Raw genomic sequence first — 21,940 nt, forward strand, 5'->3', positions numbered from 1 at the left:
GAAAAGCGGCGCCTATAGTCTCACTCTGCAATGCAGGTGAGACAAAAAATGGGTTAATAGTCTCCGAATATTATTTTTGATACCCGTATATTGAAGTCAGAAAATATATTTCATTTCAATCATATCATTGGAGAAAATGTTCATGTGTGGTGTAAGGAGGGCAAGGGTGCAGGGTAGGCGACTCACCTCTAGTAGTGGGGGAAATAAGAGAACTTTAGAAGAGGGGAAGAACAAGAAATGGGGGGAAAATACATGAACACAAAATTGAGGTCAAGGTCATGTTTATGTTACCAACTTACCACCTATCTCTACTACTACTATTTTATTCATAAATGCACTTATATTGTGTTTATGCTTGTAAGCTCACATTGTTAGTCTCTTTGTTGAGATTCTAATAAAAAATAAAATCAACTGAATCTGAATCTCTTGCAAAAGTTAAGTGGAAAATAATTGTTACAATAGTATGGATCCAATAGTCTACCTAGATTTTGTTTTCATTTTGACGAGTTACATTGTTCTTGCTCTTACATATTTTTGAGAATGCATTCCATAATTATATTGTCATTGATTGAAATATTAAGAAGGCTCAGATGTCAATTCAAACTTGACATTCTATAAAAATTCATGAGATTGATATTATCCATGAATTAAATAGATATAACAGTACATCACATTTACAACCGCTCTTAAGAGTAAAATAAATAAAACAAGTGGAATGCCTCTGGCCGTCTCACCTGCATCACGCGATTCAATATAGCAGCAGTGCTGATTTTGAAAACTACTATAACTCGCACAAGATGTTTAGTAATTGGTTACTCTTATTTCCACGTTTTATGAACTAAACCCATACACTTATAGAGATATGATGGTAATTCAACAAATACCCCCAACGTGGCCAAAGTTCATTGACCTTACATGACCTTTGACCTTGATCATGTGACCTGAAACTCGCACAGGATGTTCAGTGATACTTTATTAGTCTTGTGTCCAAGTTTCAAGAGTCAGATCCATCAACTTTCAAAGTTATGATGGTAATTCAACAGATACCCCCATTATGGCCAAAGTTCATTGACCTTTGACCTTGGTCATGTGACCTAAAATGCGCACAGGATGTTCAGTGATACTTGATTACTCTTATGTCCAAGTTTTATGAACTAGACCAACACATTTTCAAAGTTATGGCAGTAATTCAACAAATACCCCAATTTGACCAAAGTTCATTGACCCTAAATGACCTTTGACCTTGATCATGTGACCTGAAACTTGCACAGGATGTTCAGTAATACTTGATTACTATTATGTCCAAGTTTCATGAATCAGATCTATAAACTTTTAAAGTTATGATGGTAATTCAACAGATACCCCCAATTCGGCCAAAGTTCATTGACCCTAAATGACCTTTGACCTTGGTCATGTGACATGAAACTCAGGCAGGATGTTTAATAATACTTGATTAACATTATGGCCAAGTTTCATGAACTAGGTCCATATACTTTCTAAGTTATGCTGTCATTTCAAAAACTTAACCTCAGGTTAAGATTTGGTGTTGACGCCGCCGCCGCCGTCGGAAAAGCGGCGCCTATAGTCTCACTCTGCTATGCAGGTGAGACAAAAATAAATATTACCCTACAGTATACTTGTATTTACAAGTAGAATGTTCAATAAATACAACTTTATATACAAACTCACCTTCATACTAGAAGCTTGACCCCCTTATCCAAAGAGAGATTTCTTGTTCAATGGCACACAGTGGCAGAGTGTCTGGACTTCCATCTCCTTCCAGTTGCTGTCCCCCTCTTTCTTTCTACCTCTTCTCACCGTTTGTGTGGTTCACCTGTTAGAAAAGTGAATACCAAATTTTTCCATAGTAACAGATGAGAATGAATTCATATGTACATTTTGTATCAACAACAACAACTGAAGTCCCTTCTTTAAAAAATATTGTTATCATTACAGATTTTGTCAAATATATTTGACAGGGGTGTTGGACTTTTGGTACAGTTTCACTGGCTATTATAAGAACTGTGTAAAAATGAATTCTATCCATGAGTGCATTGTGAATGAGGTCTAGTCATTCAACCTTGAAATGGTTTGATGAACACACTAAGAATCAGGGTTCAAATTTGAGCCTTAGGGGTTGGTACAGTAAGGGGTGCTAGAGAGAGCAATGCTCATTTGTGCACCTTCACTGGTGTAACATAAGCTACATTAAGCACCATATAGGGTGCAGATTTGAACCATGTAATGAAAGTTCATTTTTTTAAAACATTTTTAATGTTTAAGTATTATACACCTTAAAAGGTAAAATGTTGCCCCTTTTATTGTGCAAACGAACATTTATGGGTGCAAACAATAATAAGGACAATTTCACCTTTTATCACTTAGGGTGCAATATTATAAGGAGAGTACAAGTGTTTCATTTAGGCTTCAAATTTTTTAACTTAGAAAAATATGTTAGAAAAATGATTTACAAACGCAATATATGAATACTACAAATGAAGATACATGTAGCATCCTAACCGATTATTACAGCGAGAATCAAGAGGATCCAGGGAGTTTGAATTTTCGACCCCCTCGCGCCCCACCCGCGAAATGGAAAATTTGCCAAAATTGGCCAAACTTGAGCAAATAATTTTTGTTTAATATAGCCCCCCAAACCCCCACCCCCCCAAATCAGCCGTCTTTGCTCCCTGGGATGTTTTAGCATCCTAACCGATTATTACAGCGAGAATCAAGAAGATCCAGTGCCATTTGATGTTATTTGTATTGTGACCTTTGTTGTATTAATATATTAGTTTAATATTCAACTCGTTATGATACATTGGTGTCTATATTTATTAGAGTCTTACACCAACGGAGGTCTAACCCTTTTATTTAATAGTGAGCTAGTTACGAATCATCATGATTTTGTTATTCAGATGATATTGTAAAAGAGGAGAGAAAAGTAAAAGGCAGTTACACCAGTATGTTGTATTAGTATTATGATGATTCGATGTTGCAACCGCAAATTGTAAGCGCGGCATCTAGTGTTGGTCTCTTGGCCATGGTCATTAAAGACAGTCACACTTAACCTCAAAGTTGTCTAGTTTATTTACTTACGTCTTATATATTATTAACCCTTGGCGCAGGGAGTTTGAATTTTCGACCCCCTCGCCCCACCCGCGACATGGAAAATTGGCCAAAATTGGCCAAATTTGAGCAAAATAATATTTGTTCAATATTTCCCCCGAAACCCCCCCAAATCAGCCGTCTTCGCTCCCTGGGATGTTTTAGCATCCTAACCGATTATTACAGCGAGAATCAAGAGAATCAAGAGGATCCAGGGAGTTTGAATTTTCGACCCCCTCGCCCCACCCGCGACATGGAAAATTTGGCAAAATTGGCCAAAATTGAGCAAAATAATATTTGTTCAATATTTCCCCCGAAACCCCCCCAAATCAGCCGTCTTCGCTCCCTGGGATGTTTTAGCATCCTAACCGATTATTACAGCGAGAATCAAGAGGATCAAGGGAGTTTGAATTTTCGACCCCCTCACCCCACCTGGAACAAGGAAAATTGGGCAAAATAGAGCAAAATAATATTGGTTCAATATTTCCCCCAAAACCCCCCCAAATCAGCCGTCTTCGCTCCCTAGGATGTTTTAGCATCCTAACCGATTATTACAACGAGAATCAAGAGGATCCAGGGAGTTTGAATTTTCGACCCCCTCGCCCCACCCGCGACATGGAAAATTGGCCAAAATTGCCCCACCCGCGACATGGAAAATTGGGCAAAATTTGCCAAAATTGAGCAAAATAATAATTGTTCAATATTTCCCCCGAAACCCCTCCAAATCAGCCGTCTTTGCTCCCTGGGATGTTTTAGCATCCTAACCGATTATTAAAGCGAGAATCAAGAGGATCCAGGGAGTTTGAATTTTCGACCCCCTCGCCCCACCCGCAACATGGAAAATTTGGCAAAATTTGCCAAAATTGAGCAAAATAATAATTGTTCAATATTTCCCCCGAAACCCCTCCAAATCAGCCGTCTTCGCTCCCTGGGATGTTTTAGCATCCTAACCGATTATTACAGCGAGAATCAAGAGAATCAAGAGGATCCAGGGAGTTTGAATTTTCGACCCCCTCGCCCCACCCGCGACATGGAAAATTGGGCAAAATTGGCCAAAATTGAGCAAAATAATATTTGTTCAATATTTCCCCCGAAACCCCCTCAAATCAGCCGTCTTTGCTCCCTGGGATGTTTTAGCATCCTAACCGATTATTACAGCGAGAATCAAGAGGATCCAGAGAGTTTGAATTTTTGACCCTCTCGCCCCACCCGCGACATGGAAAATTGGGCAAAATTGAGCAAAATAATATTTGTTCAATATTTCCCCCGAAACCCCCCCAAATCAGCCGTCTTCGCTCCCTGGGATGTTTTAGCATCCTAACCGATTATTACAGCGAGAATCAAGAGGATCCAGGGAGTTTGAATTTTCGACCCCCTCGCCCCACCCGCGACATGGAAAATTGGCCAAAATTCGCCAAATTTGAGCAAAATAATATTTGTTCAATATTTCCCCCGAAACCCCCCCAAATCAGCCGTCTTCACTCCCTGGGATGTATTAGCATCCTAACCAATTATTATAGCGAGAATCAAGAGGATCCAGGGAGTTTGAATTTTCGACCCCCTCGCCCCACCCGCGACATGGAAAATTGGCCAAAATTCGCCAAATTTGAGCAAAATAATATTTGTTCAATATTTCCCCCGAAACCCCCCCAAATCAGCCGTCTTCACTCCCTGGGATGTTTTAGCATCCTAACCAATTATTACAGCGAGAATCAAGAGGATCCAGGGAGTTTGAATTTTCGACCCCCTCGCCCCACCCGCGACATGGAAAATTGGGCAAAATTGGCCAAAATTGAGCAAAATAATATTTGTTCAATATTTCCCCCGAAACCCCCCCAAATCAGCCGTCTTTGCTCCCTGGGATGTTTTAGCATCCTAACCGATTATTACAGCGAGAATCAAGAGGATCAAGGGAGTTTGAATTTTCGACCCCATTGCCCCACCCGCGACATGGAAAATTTGGCAAAATTTGCCAAAATTGAGCAAAATAATAATTGTTCAATATTTCCCCCGAAACCCCTCAAAATCAGCCGTCTTCGCTCCCTGGGATGTTTTAGCATCCTAACCGATTATTACAGCGAGAATCAAGAGAATCAAGAGGATCCAGGGAGTTTGAATTTTCGACCCCCTCGCCCCACCCGCGACATGGAAAATTGGCCAAAATTCGCCAAATTTGAGCAAAATAATATTTGTTCAATATTTCCCCCGAAACCCCCCCAAATCAGCCGTCTTCACTCCCTGGGATGTTTTAGCATCCTAACCAATTATTACAGCGAGAATCAAGAGGATCCAGGGAGTTTGAATTTTCGACCCCCTCGCCCCACCCGCGACATGGAAAATTGGGCAAAATTGGCCAAAATTGAGCAAAATAATATTTGTTCAATATTTCCCCCGAAACCCCCCCAAATCAGCCGTCTTTGCTCCCTGGGATGTTTTAGCATCCTAACCGATTATTACAGCGAGAATCAAGAGGATCAAGGGAGTTTGAATTTTCGACCCCATTGCCCCACCCGCGACATGGAAAATTTGGCAAAATTTGCCAAATTTGAGCAAAATAATATTTGTTCAATATTTCCCCCGAAACCCCCCCAAATCAGCCGTCTTCACTCCCTGGGATGTTTAAGCATCCTAACCGATTATTATAGCGAGAATCAAGAGGATCCAGGGAGTTTGAATTTTCGACCCCCTCGCCCCACCCGCGACATGGAAAATTGGGCAAAATTCGCCAAAATTGAGCAAAATAATGTTTGTTCAATATTTCCCCCGAAACCCCCCCAAATCAGCCGTCTTCGCTCCCTGGGATGTTTTAGCATCCTAACCGATTATTACAGTGAGAATCAAGAGGATCAAGGGAGTTTGAATTTTCGACCCCATTGCCCCACCCGCGACATGGAAAATTTGGCAAAATTTGCCAAAATTGAGCAAAATAATAATTGTTCAATATTTCCCCCGAAACCCCTCCAAATCAGCCGTCTTCGCTCCCTGGGATATTTTAGCATCCTCACCGATTATTACAGCGAGAATCAAGAGAATCAAGAGGATCCAGGGAGTTTGAATTTTCGACCCCCTCGCCCCACCCGCGACATGGAAAATTTGGCAAAATTTGCCAAAATTGAGCAAAATAATAATTGTTCAATATTTCCCCCGAAACCCCCCCAAATCAGCCGTCTTCGCTCCCTGGGATGTTTTAGCATCCTAACCGATTATTACAGCGAGAATCAAGAGGATCAAGGGAGTTTGAATTTTCGACCCCATTGCCCCATCCGCGACATGGAAAATTTGGCAAAATTTGCCAAAATCGAGCAAAATAATAATTGTTCAATATTTCCCCCGAAACCCCTCCAAATCAGCCGTCTTCACTCCCTGGGATGTTTTAGCATCCTAACCGATTATTACAGCGAGAATCAAGAGGATCCAGGGAGTTTGAATTTTTGACCCCCTCGCCCCACCCGCGACATGGAAAATTGGGCAAAATTGGCCAAAATTGAGCAAAATAATATTTGTTCAATATTTCCCCCGAAACCCCCCCAAATCAGCCGTCTTTGCTCCCTGGGATGTTTTAGCATCCTAACCGATTATTACAGCGAGAATCAAGAGGATCCAGGGAGTTTGAATTTTCGACCCCCTCGCCCCACCCGCGACATGGAAAATTTGGCAAAATTTGCCAAAATTGAGCAAAATAATAATTGTTCAATATTTCCCCCGAAACCCCCCCAAATCAGCCGTCTTCGCTTCCTGGGATGTTTTAGCATCCTAACCGATTATTACAGCGAGAATCAAGAGGATCAAGGGAGTTTGAATTTTCGACCCCATTGCCCCACCCGCGACATGGAAAATTTGGCAAAATTTGCCAAATTTGAGCAAAATAATATTTGTTCAATATTTCCCCCGAAACCCCCCCAAATCAGCCGTCTTCACTCCCTGGGATGTTTAAGCATCCTAACCGATTATTACAGCGAGAATCAAGAGGATCCAGGGAGTTTGAATTTTCGACCCCCTCGCCCCACCCGCGACATGGAAAATTGGGCAAAATTCGCCAAAATTGAGCAAAATGATGTTTGTTCAATATTTCCCCCGAAACCCCCCCAAATCAGCCGTCTTCGCTCCCTGGGATGTTTTAGCATCCTAACCGATTATTACAGTGAGAATCAAGAGGATCAAGGGAGTTTGAATTTTCGACCCCATTGCCCCACCCGCGACATGGAAAATTTGGCAAAATTTGCCAAAATTGAGCAAAATAATAATTGTTCAATATTTCCCCCGAAACCCCTCCAAATCAGCCGTCTTCGCTCCCTGGGATGTTTTAGCATCCTCACCGATTATTACAGCGAGAATCAAGAGAATCAAGAGGATCCAGGGAGTTTGAATTTTCGACCCCCTCGCCCCACCCGCGACATGGAAAATTTGGCAAAATTTGCCAAAATTGAGCAAAATAATAATTGTTCAATATTTCCCCCGAAACCCCCCCAAATCAGCCGTCTTCGCTCCCTGGGATGTTTTAGCATCCTAACCGATTATTACAGCGAGAATCAAGAGGATCAAGGGAGTTTGAATTTTCGACCCCATTGCCCCATCCGCGACATGGAAAATTTGGCAAAATTTGCCAAAATCGAGCAAAATAATAATTGTTCAATATTTCCCCCGAAACCCCTCCAAATCAGCCGTCTTCACTCCCTGGGATGTTTTAGCATCCTAACCGATTATTACAGCGAGAATCAAGAGAATCAAGAGGATCCAGGGAGTTTGAATTTTTGACCCCCTCGCCCCACCCGCGACATGGAAAATTGGGCAAAATTGGCCAAAATTGAGCAAAATAATATTTGTTCAATATTTCCCCCGAAACCCCCCCAAATCAGCCGTCTTTGCTCCCTGGGATGTTTTAGCATCCTAACCGATTATTACAGCGAGAATCAAGAGGATCCAGGGAGTTTGAATTTTCGACCCCCTCGCCCCACCCGCGACATGGAAAATTTGGCAAAATTTGCCAAAATTGAGCAAAATAATAATTGTTCAATATTTCCCCCGAAACCCCCCCAAATCAGCCGTCTTCGCTTCCTGGGATGTTTTAGCATCCTAACCGATTATTACAGCGAGAATCAAGAGGATCAAGGGAGTTTGAATTTTCGACCCCATTGCCCCACCCGCGACATGGAAAATTGGGCAAAATTTGCCAAAATTGAGCAAAATAATAATTGTTCAATATTTCCCCCGAAACCCCTCCAAATCAGCCATCTTCGCTCCCTGGGATGTTTTAGCATCCTAACTGATTATTACAGCGAGAATCAAGAGAATCAAGAGGATCCAGGGAGTTTGAATTTTCGACCCCCTCGCCCCACCCGCGACATGGAAAATTGGGCAAAATTGGCCAAAATTGAGCAAAATAATATTTGTTCAATATTTCCCCCGAAACCCCCCCAAATCAGCCGTCTTCGCTCCCTGGAATGTTTTAGCATCCTAACCGATTATTACATCGAGAATCAAGAAGATCCAGGGAGTTTGAATTTCGACCCCATTGCCCCACCCGCGACATGGAAAATTGGGCAAAATTGGCCAAAATTGAGCAAAATAATATTTGTTCAATATTTCCCCCGAAACCCCCCCAAATCAGCCGTCTTCGCTCCCTGGGATGTTTCAGCATCCTAACCGATTATTACAGCAAGAATCAAGAGGATCCAGGAAGTTTGAATTTTCGACCCCCTCACCCCACCCGGAACAAGGAAAATTGGGCAAAATAGAGCAAAATAATATTGGTTCAATATTTCCCCCAAAACCCCCCCAAATCAGCCGTCTTCGCTCCCTGGGATGTTTTAGCATCCTAACCGATTATTACAGCGAGAATCAAGAGGATCCAGGGAGTTTGAATTTTCGACCCCCTCGCCCCACCCGCGACATGGAAAATTGGGCAAAATTGAGCAAAATAATATTTGTTCAATATTTCCCCCGAAACCCCCCCAAATCAGCCGTCTTCGCTCCCTGGAATGTTTTAGCATCCTAACCGATTATAACATCGAGAATCAAGAGGATCCAGGGAGTTTGAATTTCGACCACCTCGCCCCACCCGCGACATGGAAAATTGGGCAAAATTGGCCAAAATTGAGCAAAATAATATTTGTTCAATATTTCCCCCGAAACCCCCCCAAATCAGCCGTCTTCGCTCCCTGGGATGTTTTAGCATCCTAACCGATTATTACAGTGAGAATCAAGAGGATCAAGGGAGTTTGAATTTTCGACCCCATTGCCCCACCCGCGACATGGAAAATTTGGCAAAATTTGCCAAAATTGAGCAAAATAATAATTGTTCAATATTTCCCCCGAAACCCCTCAAAATCAGCCGTCTTCGCTCCCTGGGATGTTTTAGCATCCTAACCGATTATTACAGCGAGAATCAAGAGAATCAAGAGGATCCAGGGAGTTTGAATTTTCGACCCCCTCGCCCCACCCGCGACATGGAAAATTGGCCAAAATTCGCCAAATTTGAGCAAAATAATATTTGTTCAATATTTCCCCCGAAACCCCCCCAAATCAGCCGTCTTCACTCCCTGGGATGTTTTAGCATCCTAACCAATTATTACAGCGAGAATCAAGAGGATCCAGGGAGTTTGAATTTTCGACCCCCTCGCCCCACCCGCGACATGGAAAATTGGGCAAAATTGGCCAAAATTGAGCAAAATAATATTTGTTCAATATTTCCCCCGAAACCCCCCCAAATCAGCCGTCTTTGCTCCCTGGGATGTTTTAGCATCCTAACCGATTATTACAGCGAGAATCAAGAGGATCAAGGGAGTTTGAATTTTCGACCCCATTGCCCCACCCGCGACATGGAAAATTTGGCAAAATTTGCCAAATTTGAGCAAAATAATATTTGTTCAATATTTCCCCCGAAACCCCCCCAAATCAGCCGTCTTCACTCCCTGGGATGTTTAAGCATCCTAACCGATTATTATAGCGAGAATCAAGAGGATCCAGGGAGTTTGAATTTTCGACCCCCTCGCCCCACCCGCGACATGGAAAATTGGGCAAAATTCGCCAAAATTGAGCAAAATAATGTTTGTTCAATATTTCCCCCGAAACCCCCCCAAATCAGCCGTCTTCGCTCCCTGGGATGTTTTAGCATCCTAACCGATTATTACAGTGAGAATCAAGAGGATCAAGGGAGTTTGAATTTTCGACCCCATTGCCCCACCCGCGACATGGAAAATTTGGCAAAATTTGCCAAAATTGAGCAAAATAATAATTGTTCAATATTTCCCCCGAAACCCCTCCAAATCAGCCGTCTTCGCTCCCTGGGATATTTTAGCATCCTCACCGATTATTACAGCGAGAATCAAGAGAATCAAGAGGATCCAGGGAGTTTGAATTTTCGACCCCCTCGCCCCACCCGCGACATGGAAAATTTGGCAAAATTTGCCAAAATTGAGCAAAATAATAATTGTTCAATATTTCCCCCGAAACCCCCCCAAATCAGCCGTCTTCGCTCCCTGGGATGTTTTAGCATCCTAACCGATTATTACAGCGAGAATCAAGAGAATCAAGAGGATCCAGGGAGTTTGAATTTTCGACCCCCTCGCCCCAACCGCGACATGGAAAATTGGCCAAAATAGAGCAAAATAATATTTGTTCAATATTTCCCCCGAAAACCCCCCAAATCAGCCGTCTTTGCTCCCTGGGATGTTTTAGCATCCTAACCGATTATTATAGCGAGAATCAAGAGGATCCAGGGAGTTTGAATTTTCGACCCCCTCGCCCCACCCGCGACATGGAAAATTGGGCAAAATTGGCCAAAATTGAGCAAAATAATAATTGTTCAATATTTCCCCCGAAACCCCTCCAAATCAGCCGTCTTCGCTCCCTGGGATGTTTTAGCATCCTAACCGATTATTACAGCGAGAATCAAGAGAATCAAGAGGATCCAGGGAGTTTGAATTTTCGACCCCCTCGCCCCACCCGCGACATGGAAAATTGGGCAAAATTGGCCAAAATTGAGCAAAATAATATTTGTTCAATATTTCCCCCGAAACCCCCCCAAATCAGCCGTCTTTGCTCCCTGGGATGTTTTAGCATCCTAACCGATTATTACAGCGAGAATCAAGAGGATCCAGAGAGTTTGAATTTTTGACCCTCTCGCCCCACCCGCGACATGGAAAATTGGGCAAAATTGAGCAAAATAATATTTGTTCAATATTTCCCCCGAAACCCCCCCAAATCAGCCGTCTTCGCTCCCTGGGATGTTTTAGCATCCTAACCGATTATTACAGCGAGAATCAAGAGGATCCAGGGAGTTTGAATTTTCGACCCCCTCCCCCCACCCGCGACATGGAAAATTGGCCAAAATTTGCCAAATTTGAGCAAAATAATATTTGTTCAATATTTCCCCCGAAACCCCCCCAAATCAGCCGTCTTCACTCCCTGGGATGTTTTAGCATCCTAACCGATTATTATAGCGAGAATCAAGAGGATCCAGGGAGTTTGAATTTTCGACCCCCTCGCCCCACCCGCGACATGGAAAATTGGGCAAAATTGGCCAAAATTGAGCAAAATAATATTTGTTCAATATTTCCCCCGAAACCCCCCCAAATCAGCCGTCTTCGCTCCCTGGGATGTTTCAGCATCCTAACCGATTATTACAGCAAGAATCAAGAGGATCCAGGGAGTTTGAATTTTCGACCCCCTCACCCCACCCGGAACAAGGAAAATTGGGCAAAATAGAGCAAAATAATATTGGTTCAATATTTCCCCCAAAACCCCCCAAAATCAGCCGTCTTCGCTCCCTGGGATGTTTTAGCATCCTAACCGATTATTATAGCGAGAATCAAGAGGATCCAGGTAGTTTGAATTTTCGACCACCTCGCCCCACCCGCGACATGGAAAATTGGGCAAAATTTGCCAAAATTGAGCAAAATAATATTTGTTCAATATTTCCCCCGAAACCCCCCCCAAATCAGCCGTCTTCACTCCCTGGGATGTTTTAGCATCCTAACCAATTATTACAGCGAGAATCAAGAGGATCCAGGGAGTTTGAATTTTCGAACCCCTCGCCCCACCCGCGACATGGAAAATTTGGCAAAATTTGCCAAAATTGAGCAAAATAATATTTGTTCAATATTTCCCCCGAAACCCCTCCAAATCAGCCGTCTTCGCTCCCTGGGATATTTTAGCATCCTCACCGATTATTACAGCGAGAATCAAGAGAATCAAGAGGATCCAGGGAGTTTGAATTTTCGACCCCCTCGCCCCACCCGCGACATGGAAAATTTGGCAAAATTTGCCAAAATTGAGCAAAATAATAATTGTTCAATATTTCCCCCGAAACCCCCCCAAATCAGCCGTCTTCGCTCCCTGGGATGTTTTAGCATCCTAACCGATTATTACAGCGAGAATCAAGAGGATCAAGGGAGTTTGAATTTTCGACCCCATTGCCCCATCCGCGACATGGAAAATTTGGCAAAATTTGCCAAAATCGAGCAAAATAATAATTGTTCAATATTTCCCCCGAAACCCCTCCAAATCAGCCGTCTTCACTCCCTGGGATGTTTTAGCATCCTAACCGATTATTACAGCGAGAATCAAGAGGATCCAGGGAGTTTGAATTTTTGACCCCCTCGCCCCACCCGCGACATGGAAAATTGGGCAAAATTGGCCAAAATTGAGCAAAATAATATTTGTTCAATATTTCCCCCGAAACCCCCCCAAATCAGCCGTCTTTGCTCCCTGGGATGTTTTAGCATCCTAACCGATTATTACAGCGAGAATCAAGAGGATCCAGGGAGTTTGAATTTTCGACCCCCTCGCCCCACCCGCGACATGGAAAATTTGGCAAAATTTGCCAAAATTGAGCAAAATAATAATTGTTCAATATTTCCCCCGAAACCCCCCCAAATCAGCCGTCTTCGCTTCCTGGGATGTTTTAGCATCCTAACCGATTATTACAGCGAGAATCAAGAGGATCAAGGGAGTTTGAATTTTCGACCCCATTGCCCCACCCGCGACATGGAAAATTTGGCAAAATTTGCCAAATTTGAGCAAAATAATATTTGTTCAATATTTCCCCCGAAACCCCCCCAAATCAGCCGTCTTCACTCCCTGGGATGTTTAAGCATCCTAACCGATTATTACAGCGAGAATCAAGAGGATCCAGGGAGTTTGAATTTTCGACCCCCTCGCCCCACCCGCGACATGGAAAATTGGGCAAAATTCGCCAAAATTGAGCAAAATGATGTTTGTTCAATATTTCCCCCGAAACCCCCCCAAATCAGCCGTCTTCGCTCCCTGGGATGTTTTAGCATCCTAACCGATTATTACAGTGAGAATCAAGAGGATCAAGGGAGTTTGAATTTTCGACCCCATTGCCCCACCCGCGACATGGAAAATTTGGCAAAATTTGCCAAAATTGAGCAAAATAATAATTGTTCAATATTTCCCCCGAAACCCCTCCAAATCAGCCGTCTTCGCTCCCTGGGATGTTTTAGCATCCTCACCGATTATTACAGCGAGAATCAAGAGAATCAAGAGGATCCAGGGAGTTTGAATTTTCGACCCCCTCGCCCCACCCGCGACATGGAAAATTTGGCAAAATTTGCCAAAATTGAGCAAAATAATAATTGTTCAATATTTCCCCCGAAACCCCCCCAAATCAGCCGTCTTCGCTCCCTGGGATGTTTTAGCATCCTAACCGATTATTACAGCGAGAATCAAGAGGATCAAGGGAGTTTGAATTTTCGACCCCATTGCCCCATCCGCGACATGGAAAATTTGGCAAAATTTGCCAAAATCGAGCAAAATAATAATTGTTCAATATTTCCCCCGAAACCCCTCCAAATCAGCCGTCTTCACTCCCTGGGATGTTTTAGCATCCTAACCGATTATTACAGCGAGAATCAAGAGAATCAAGAGGATCCAGGGAGTTTGAATTTTTGACCCCCTCGCCCCACCCGCGACATGGAAAATTGGGCAAAATTGGCCAAAATTGAGCAAAATAATATTTGTTCAATATTTCCCCCGAAACCCCCCCAAATCAGCCGTCTTTGCTCCCTGGGATGTTTTAGCATCCTAACCGATTATTACAGCGAGAATCAAGAGGATCCAGGGAGTTTGAATTTTCGACCCCCTCGCCCCACCCGCGACATGGAAAATTTGGCAAAATTTGCCAAAATTGAGCAAAATAATAATTGTTCAATATTTCCCCCGAAACCCCCCCAAATCAGCCGTCTTCGCTTCCTGGGATGTTTTAGCATCCTAACCGATTATTACAGCGAGAATCAAGAGGATCAAGGGAGTTTGAATTTTCGACCCCATTGCCCCACCCGCGACATGGAAAATTGGGCAAAATTTGCCAAAATTGAGCAAAATAATAATTGTTCAATATTTCCCCCGAAACCCCTCCAAATCAGCCATCTTCGCTCCCTGGGATGTTTTAGCATCCTAACTGATTATTACAGCGAGAATCAAGAGAATCAAGAGGATCCAGGGAGTTTGAATTTTCGACCCCCTCGCCCCACCCGCGACATGGAAAATTGGGCAAAATTGGCCAAAATTGAGCAAAATAATATTTGTTCAATATTTCCCCCGAAACCCCCCCAAATCAGCCGTCTTCGCTCCCTGGAATGTTTTAGCATCCTAACCGATTATTACATCGAGAATCAAGAAGATCCAGGGAGTTTGAATTTCGACCCCATTGCCCCACCCGCGACATGGAAAATTGGGCAAAATTGGCCAAAATTGAGCAAAATAATATTTGTTCAATATTTCCCCCGAAACCCCCCCAAATCAGCCGTCTTCGCTCCCTGGGATGTTTCAGCATCCTAACCGATTATTACAGCAAGAATCAAGAGGATCCAGGAAGTTTGAATTTTCGACCCCCTCACCCCACCCGGAACAAGGAAAATTGGGCAAAATAGAGCAAAATAATATTGGTTCAATATTTCCCCCAAAACCCCCCCAAATCAGCCGTCTTCGCTCCCTGGGATGTTTTAGCATCCTAACCGATTATTACAGCGAGAATCAAGAGGATCCAGGGAGTTTGAATTTTCGACCCCCTCGCCCCACCCGCGACATGGAAAATTGGGCAAAATTGAGCAAAATAATATTTGTTCAATATTTCCCCCGAAACCCCCCCAAATCAGCCGTCTTCGCTCCCTGGAATGTTTTAGCATCCTAACCGATTATAACATCGAGAATCAAGAGGATCCAGGGAGTTTGAATTTCGACCACCTCGCCCCACCCGCGACATGGAAAATTGGGCAAAATTGGCCAAAATTGAGCAAAATAATATTTGTTCAATATTTCCCCCGAAACCCCCCCAAATCAGCCGTCTTCGCTCCCTGGGATGTTTTAGCATCCTAACCGATTATTACAGTGAGAATCAAGAGGATCAAGGGAGTTTGAATTTTCGACCCCATTGCCCCACCCGCGACATGGAAAATTTGGCAAAATTTGCCAAAATTGAGCAAAATAATAATTGTTCAATATTTCCCCCGAAACCCCTCAAAATCAGCCGTCTTCGCTCCCTGGGATGTTTTAGCATCCTAACCGATTATTACAGCGAGAATCAAGAGAATCAAGAGGATCCAGGGAGTTTGAATTTTCGACCCCCTCGCCCCACCCGCGACATGGAAAATTGGCCAAAATTCGCCAAATTTGAGCAAAATAATATTTGTTCAATATTTCCCCCGAAACCCCCCCAAATCAGCCGTCTTCACTCCCTGGGATGTTTTAGCATCCTAACCAATTATTACAGCGAGAATCAAGAGGATCCAGGGAGTTTGAATTTTCGACCCCCTCGCCCCACCCGCGACATGGAAAATTGGGCAAAATTGGCCAAAATTGAGCAAAATAATATTTGTTCAATATTTCCCCCGAAACCCCCCCAAATCAGCCGTCTTTGCTCCCTGGGATGTTTTAGCATCCTAACCGATTATTACAGCGAGAATCAAGAGGATCAAGGGAGTTTGAATTTTCGACCCCATTGCCCCACCCGCGACATGGAAAATTTGGCAAAATTTGCCAAATTTGAGCAAAATAATATTTGTTCAATATTTCCCCCGAAACCCCCCCAAATCAGCCGTCTTCACTCCCTGGGATGTTTAAGCATCCTAACCGATTATTATAGCGAGAATCAAGAGGATCCAGGGAGTTTGAATTTTCGACCCCCTCGCCCCACCCGCGACATGGAAAATTGGGCAAAATTCGCCAAAATTGAGCAAAATAATGTTTGTTCAATATTTCCCCCGAAACCCCCCCAAATCAGCCGTCTTCGCTCCCTGGGATGTTTTAGCATCCTAACCGATTATTACAGTGAGAATCAAGAGGATCAAGGGAGTTTGAATTTTCGACCCCATTGCCCCACCCGCGACATGGAAAATTTGGCAAAATTTGCCAAAATTGAGCAAAATAATAATTGTTCAATATTTCCCCCGAAACCCCTCCAAATCAGCCGTCTTCGCTCCCTGGGATATTTTAGCATCCTCACCGATTATTACAGCGAGAATCAAGAGAATCAAGAGGATCCAGGGAGTTTGAATTTTCGACCCCCTCGCCCCACCCGCGACATGGAAAATTTGGCAAAATTTGCCAAAATTGAGCAAAATAATAATTGTTCAATATTTCCCCCGAAACCCCCCCAAATCAGCCGTCTTCGCTCCCTGGGATGTTTTAGCATCCTAACCGATTATTACAGCGAGAATCAAGAGAATCAAGAGGATCCAGGGAGTTTGAATTTTCGACCCCCTCGCCCCAACCGCGACATGGAAAATTGGCCAAAATAGAGCAAAATAATATTTGTTCAATATTTCCCCCGAAAACCCCCCAAATCAGCCGTCTTTGCTCCCTGGGATGTTTTAGCATCCTAACCGATTATTATAGCGAGAATCAAGAGGATCCAGGGAGTTTGAATTTTCGACCCCCTCGCCCCACCCGCGACATGGAAAATTGGGCAAAATTGGCCAAAATTGAGCAAAATAATAATTGTTCAATATTTCCCCCGAAACCCCTCCAAATCAGCCGTCTTCGCTCCCTGGGATGTTTTAGCATCCTAACCGATTATTACAGCGAGAATCAAGAGAATCAAGAGGATCCAGGGAGTTTGAATTTTCGACCCCCTCGCCCCACCCGCGACATGGAAAATTGGGCAAAATTGGCCAAAATTGAGCAAAATAATATTTGTTCAATATTTCCCCCGAAACCCCCCCAAATCAGCCGTCTTTGCTCCCTGGGATGTTTTAGCATCCTAACCGATTATTACAGCGAGAATCAAGAGGATCCAGAGAGTTTGAATTTTTGACCCTCTCGCCCCACCCGCGACATGGAAAATTGGGCAAAATTGAGCAAAATAATATTTGTTCAATATTTCCCCCGAAACCCCCCCAAATCAGCCGTCTTCGCTCCCTGGGATGTTTTAGCATCCTAACCGATTATTACAGCGAGAATCAAGAGGATCCAGGGAGTTTGAATTTTCGACCCCCTCCCCCCACCCGCGACATGGAAAATTGGCCAAAATTTGCCAAATTTGAGCAAAATAATATTTGTTCAATATTTCCCCCGAAACCCCCCCAAATCAGCCGTCTTCACTCCCTGGGATGTTTTAGCATCCTAACCGATTATTATAGCGAGAATCAAGAGGATCCAGGGAGTTTGAATTTTCGACCCCCTCGCCCCACCCGCGACATGGAAAATTGGGCAAAATTGGCCAAAATTGAGCAAAATAATATTTGTTCAATATTTCCCCCGAAACCCCCCCAAATCAGCCGTCTTCGCTCCCTGGGATGTTTCAGCATCCTAACCGATTATTACAGCAAGAATCAAGAGGATCCAGGGAGTTTGAATTTTCGACCCCCTCACCCCACCCGGAACAAGGAAAATTGGGCAAAATAGAGCAAAATAATATTGGTTCAATATTTCCCCCAAAACCCCCCAAAATCAGCCGTCTTCGCTCCCTGGGATGTTTTAGCATCCTAACCGATTATTATAGCGAGAATCAAGAGGATCCAGGTAGTTTGAATTTTCGACCACCTCGCCCCACCCGCGACATGGAAAATTGGGCAAAATTTGCCAAAATGTAGCAAAATAATATTTGTTCAATATTTCCCCCGAAACCCCCCCCAAATCAGCCGTCTTCACTCCCTGGGATGTTTTAGCATCCTAACCAATTATTACAGCGAGAATCAAGAGGATCCAGGGAGTTTGAATTTTCGAACCCCTCGCCCCACCCGCGACATGGAAAATTGGGCAAAATTGGCCAAAATTGAGCAAAATAATATTTGTTCAATATTTCCCCCGAAACCCCCCCAAATCAGCCGTCTTCGCTCCCTGGGATGTTTTAACATCCTAACCGATTATTACAGCGAGAATCAAGAGGATCAAGGGAGTTTGAATTTCCGACCCCATTGCCCCACCCGCGACATGGAAAATTTGGCAAAATTTGCCAAAATTGAGCAAAATAATAATTGTTCAATAATTCCCCCGAAACCCCTCCAAATCAGCCGTCTTCGCTCCCTGGGATGTTTTTAGCATCCTAACCGATTATTACAGCGAGAATCAAGAGAATCAAGAGGATCCAGGGAGTTTGAATTTTCGACCCCCTCGCCCCACCCGCGACATGGAAAATTGGGCAAAATTTGCCAAAATTGAGCAAAATAATAATTGTTCAATATTTCCCCCGAAACCCCTCCAAATCAGCCGTCTTCGCTCCCTGGGATGTTTTAGCATCCTAACCGATTATTACAGCGAGAATCAAGAGGATCCAGGGAGTTTGAATTTTCGACCCCCTCGCCCCACCCGCGACATGGAAAATTTGGCAAAATTTGCCAAAATTGAGCAAAATAATAATTGTTCAATATTTCCCCCGAAACCCCTCCAAATCAGCCGTCTTCGCTCCCTGGGATGTTTTAGCATCCTAACCGATTATTACAGCGAGAATCAAGAGAATCAAGAGGATCCAGGGAGTTTGAATTTTCGACCCCCTCGCCCCACCCGCGACATGGAAAATTGGGCAAAATTGGCCAAAATTGAGCAAAATAATATTTGTTCAATATTTCCCCCGAAACCCCCCCAAATCAGCCGTCTTTGCTCCCTGGGATGTTTTAGCATCCTAACCAATTATTACAGCGAGAATCAAGAGGATCCAGAGAGTTTGAATTTTTGACCCTCTCGCCCCACCCGCGACATGGAAAATTGGGCAAAATTGAGCAAAATAATATTTGTTCAATATTTCCCCCGAAACCCCCCCAAATCAGCCGTCTTCGCTCCCTGAGATGTTTTAGCATCCTAACCGATTATTACAGCGAGAATCAAGAGGATCCAGGGAGTTTGAATTTTCGACCCCCTCGCCCCTACCGCGACATGGAAAATTGGCCAAAATTCGCCAAATTTGAGCAAAATAATATTTGTTCAATATTTCCCCCGAAACCCCCCAAAATCAGCCGTCTTCACTCCCTGGGATGTTTTAGCATCCTAACCAATTATTATAGCCAGAATCAAGAGGATCCAGGGAGTTTGAATTTTCGACCCCCTCGCCCCACCCGCGACATGGAAAATTGGCCAAAATACGCCAAATTTGAGCAAAATAATATTTGTTCAATATTTCCCCCGAAACCCCCCCCCAAATCAGCCGTCTTCACTCCCTGGGATGTTTTAGCATCCTAACCAATTATTACAGCGAGAATCAAGAGGATCCAGGGAGTTTGAATTTTCGACCCCCTCGCCCCACCCGCGACATGGAAAATTGGGCAAAATTGGCCAAAATTGAGCAAAATAATATTTGTTCAATATTTCCCCCGAAACCCCCCCAAATCAGCCGTCTTCGCTCCCTGGGATGTTTTAACATCCTAACCGATTATTACAGCGAGAATCAAGAGGATCAAGGGAGTTTGAATTTTCGACCCCATTGCCCCACCCGCGACATGGAAAATTTGGCAAAATTTGCCAAAATTGAGCAAAATAATAATTGTTCAATATTTCCCCCGAAACCCCTCCAAATCAGCCGTCTTCGCTCCCTGGGATGTTTTAGCATCCTCACCGATTATTACAGCGAGAATCAAGAGAATCAAGAGGATCCAGGGAGTTTGAATTTTCGACCCCCTCGCCCCACCCGCGACATGGAAAATTGGGCAAAATTTGCCAAAATAGAGCAAAATAATATTTGTTCAATATTTCCCCCGAAAGCCCCCCAAATCAGCCGTCTTCGCTCCCTGGGATGTTTTAGCATCCTAACCGATTATTACAGCGAGAATCAAGAGGATCAAGGGAGTTTGAATTTTCGACCCCCTCGCCCCACCCGCGACATGGAAAATTGGGCAAAATTCGCCAAAATTGAGCAAAATAATGTTTGTTCAATATTTCCCCCGAAACCCCCCCAAATCAGCCGTCTTCGCTCCCTGGGATGTTTTAGCATCCTAACCGATTATTACAGTGAGAATCAAGAGGATCAAGGGAGTTTGAATTTTCGACCCCATTGCCCCACCCGCGACATGGAAAATTTGGCAAAATTTGCCAAAATTGAGCAAAATAATAATTGTTCAATATTTCCCCGAAACCCCTCCAAATCAGCCGTCTTCGCTCCCTGGGATGTTTTAGCATCCTCACCGATTATTACAGCGAGAATCAAGAGAATCAAGAGGATCCAGGGAGTTTGAATTTTCGACCCCCTCGCCCCACCCGCGACATGGAAAATTGGGCAAAATTTACCAAAATAGAGCAAAATAATATTTGTTCAATATTTCCCCCGAAAGCCCCCCAAATCAGCCGTCTTCGCTCCCTGGGATGTTTTAGCATCCTAACCGATTATTACAGCGAGAATCAAGAGGATCAAGGGAGTTTGAATTTTCGACCCCCTCGCCCCACCCGCGACATGGAAAATTGGCAAAAATTCGCCAAATTTGAGCAAAATAATATTTGTTCAATATTTCCCCCGAAACCCCCCAAATCAGCCGTCTTCACTCCCTGGGATGTTTTAGCATCCTAACCGATTATTACAGCGAGAATCAAGAGGATCCAGGGAGTTTGAATTTTCGACCCCCTCGCCCCACCCGCGATATGGAAAATTTGGCAAAATTTGCCAAAATTGAGCAAAATAATAATTGTTCAATATTTCCCCCGAAACCCCTCCAAATCAGCCGTCTTCGCTCCCTGGGATGTTTTAGCATCCTAACCGATTATTACAGCGAGAATCAAGAGAATCAAGAGGATCCAGGGAGTTTGAATTTTCGACCCCCTCGCCCCACCCGCGACATGGAAAATTGGGCAAAATTGGCCAAAATTGAGCAAAATAATATTTGTTCAATATTTCCCCCGAAACCCCCCCAAATCAGCCGTCTTTGCTCCCTGGGATGTTTTAGCATCCTAACCAATTATTACAGCGAGAATCAAGAGGATCCAGAGAGTTTGAATTTTTGACCCTCTCGCCCCACCCGCGACATGGAAAATTGGGCAAAATTGAGCAAAATAATATTTGTTCAATATTTCCCCCGAAACCCCCCCAAATCAGCCGTCTTCGCTCCCTGGGATGTTTTAGCATCCTAACCGATTATTACAGCGAGAATCAAGAGGATCCAGGGAGTTTGAATTTTCGACCCCCTCGCCCCACCCGCGACATGGAAAATTGGCAAAAATTCGCCAAATTTGAGCAAAATAATATTTGTTCAATATTTCCCCCGAAACCCCCCCAAATCAGCCGTCTTCACTCCCTGGGATGTTTTAGCATCCTAACCAATTATTATAGCGAGAATCAAGAGGATCCAGGGAGTTTGAATTTTCGACCCCCTCGCCCCACCCGCGACATGGAAAATTGGCCAAAATACGCCAAATTTGAGCAAAATAATATTTGTTCAATATTTCCCCCGAA

Source organism: Lytechinus pictus, chromosome 7, assembly GCF_037042905.1.
Source record: "Lytechinus pictus isolate F3 Inbred chromosome 7, Lp3.0, whole genome shotgun sequence".
NCBI classification, from domain to species: domain Eukaryota; kingdom Metazoa; phylum Echinodermata; class Echinoidea; order Temnopleuroida; family Toxopneustidae; genus Lytechinus; species Lytechinus pictus.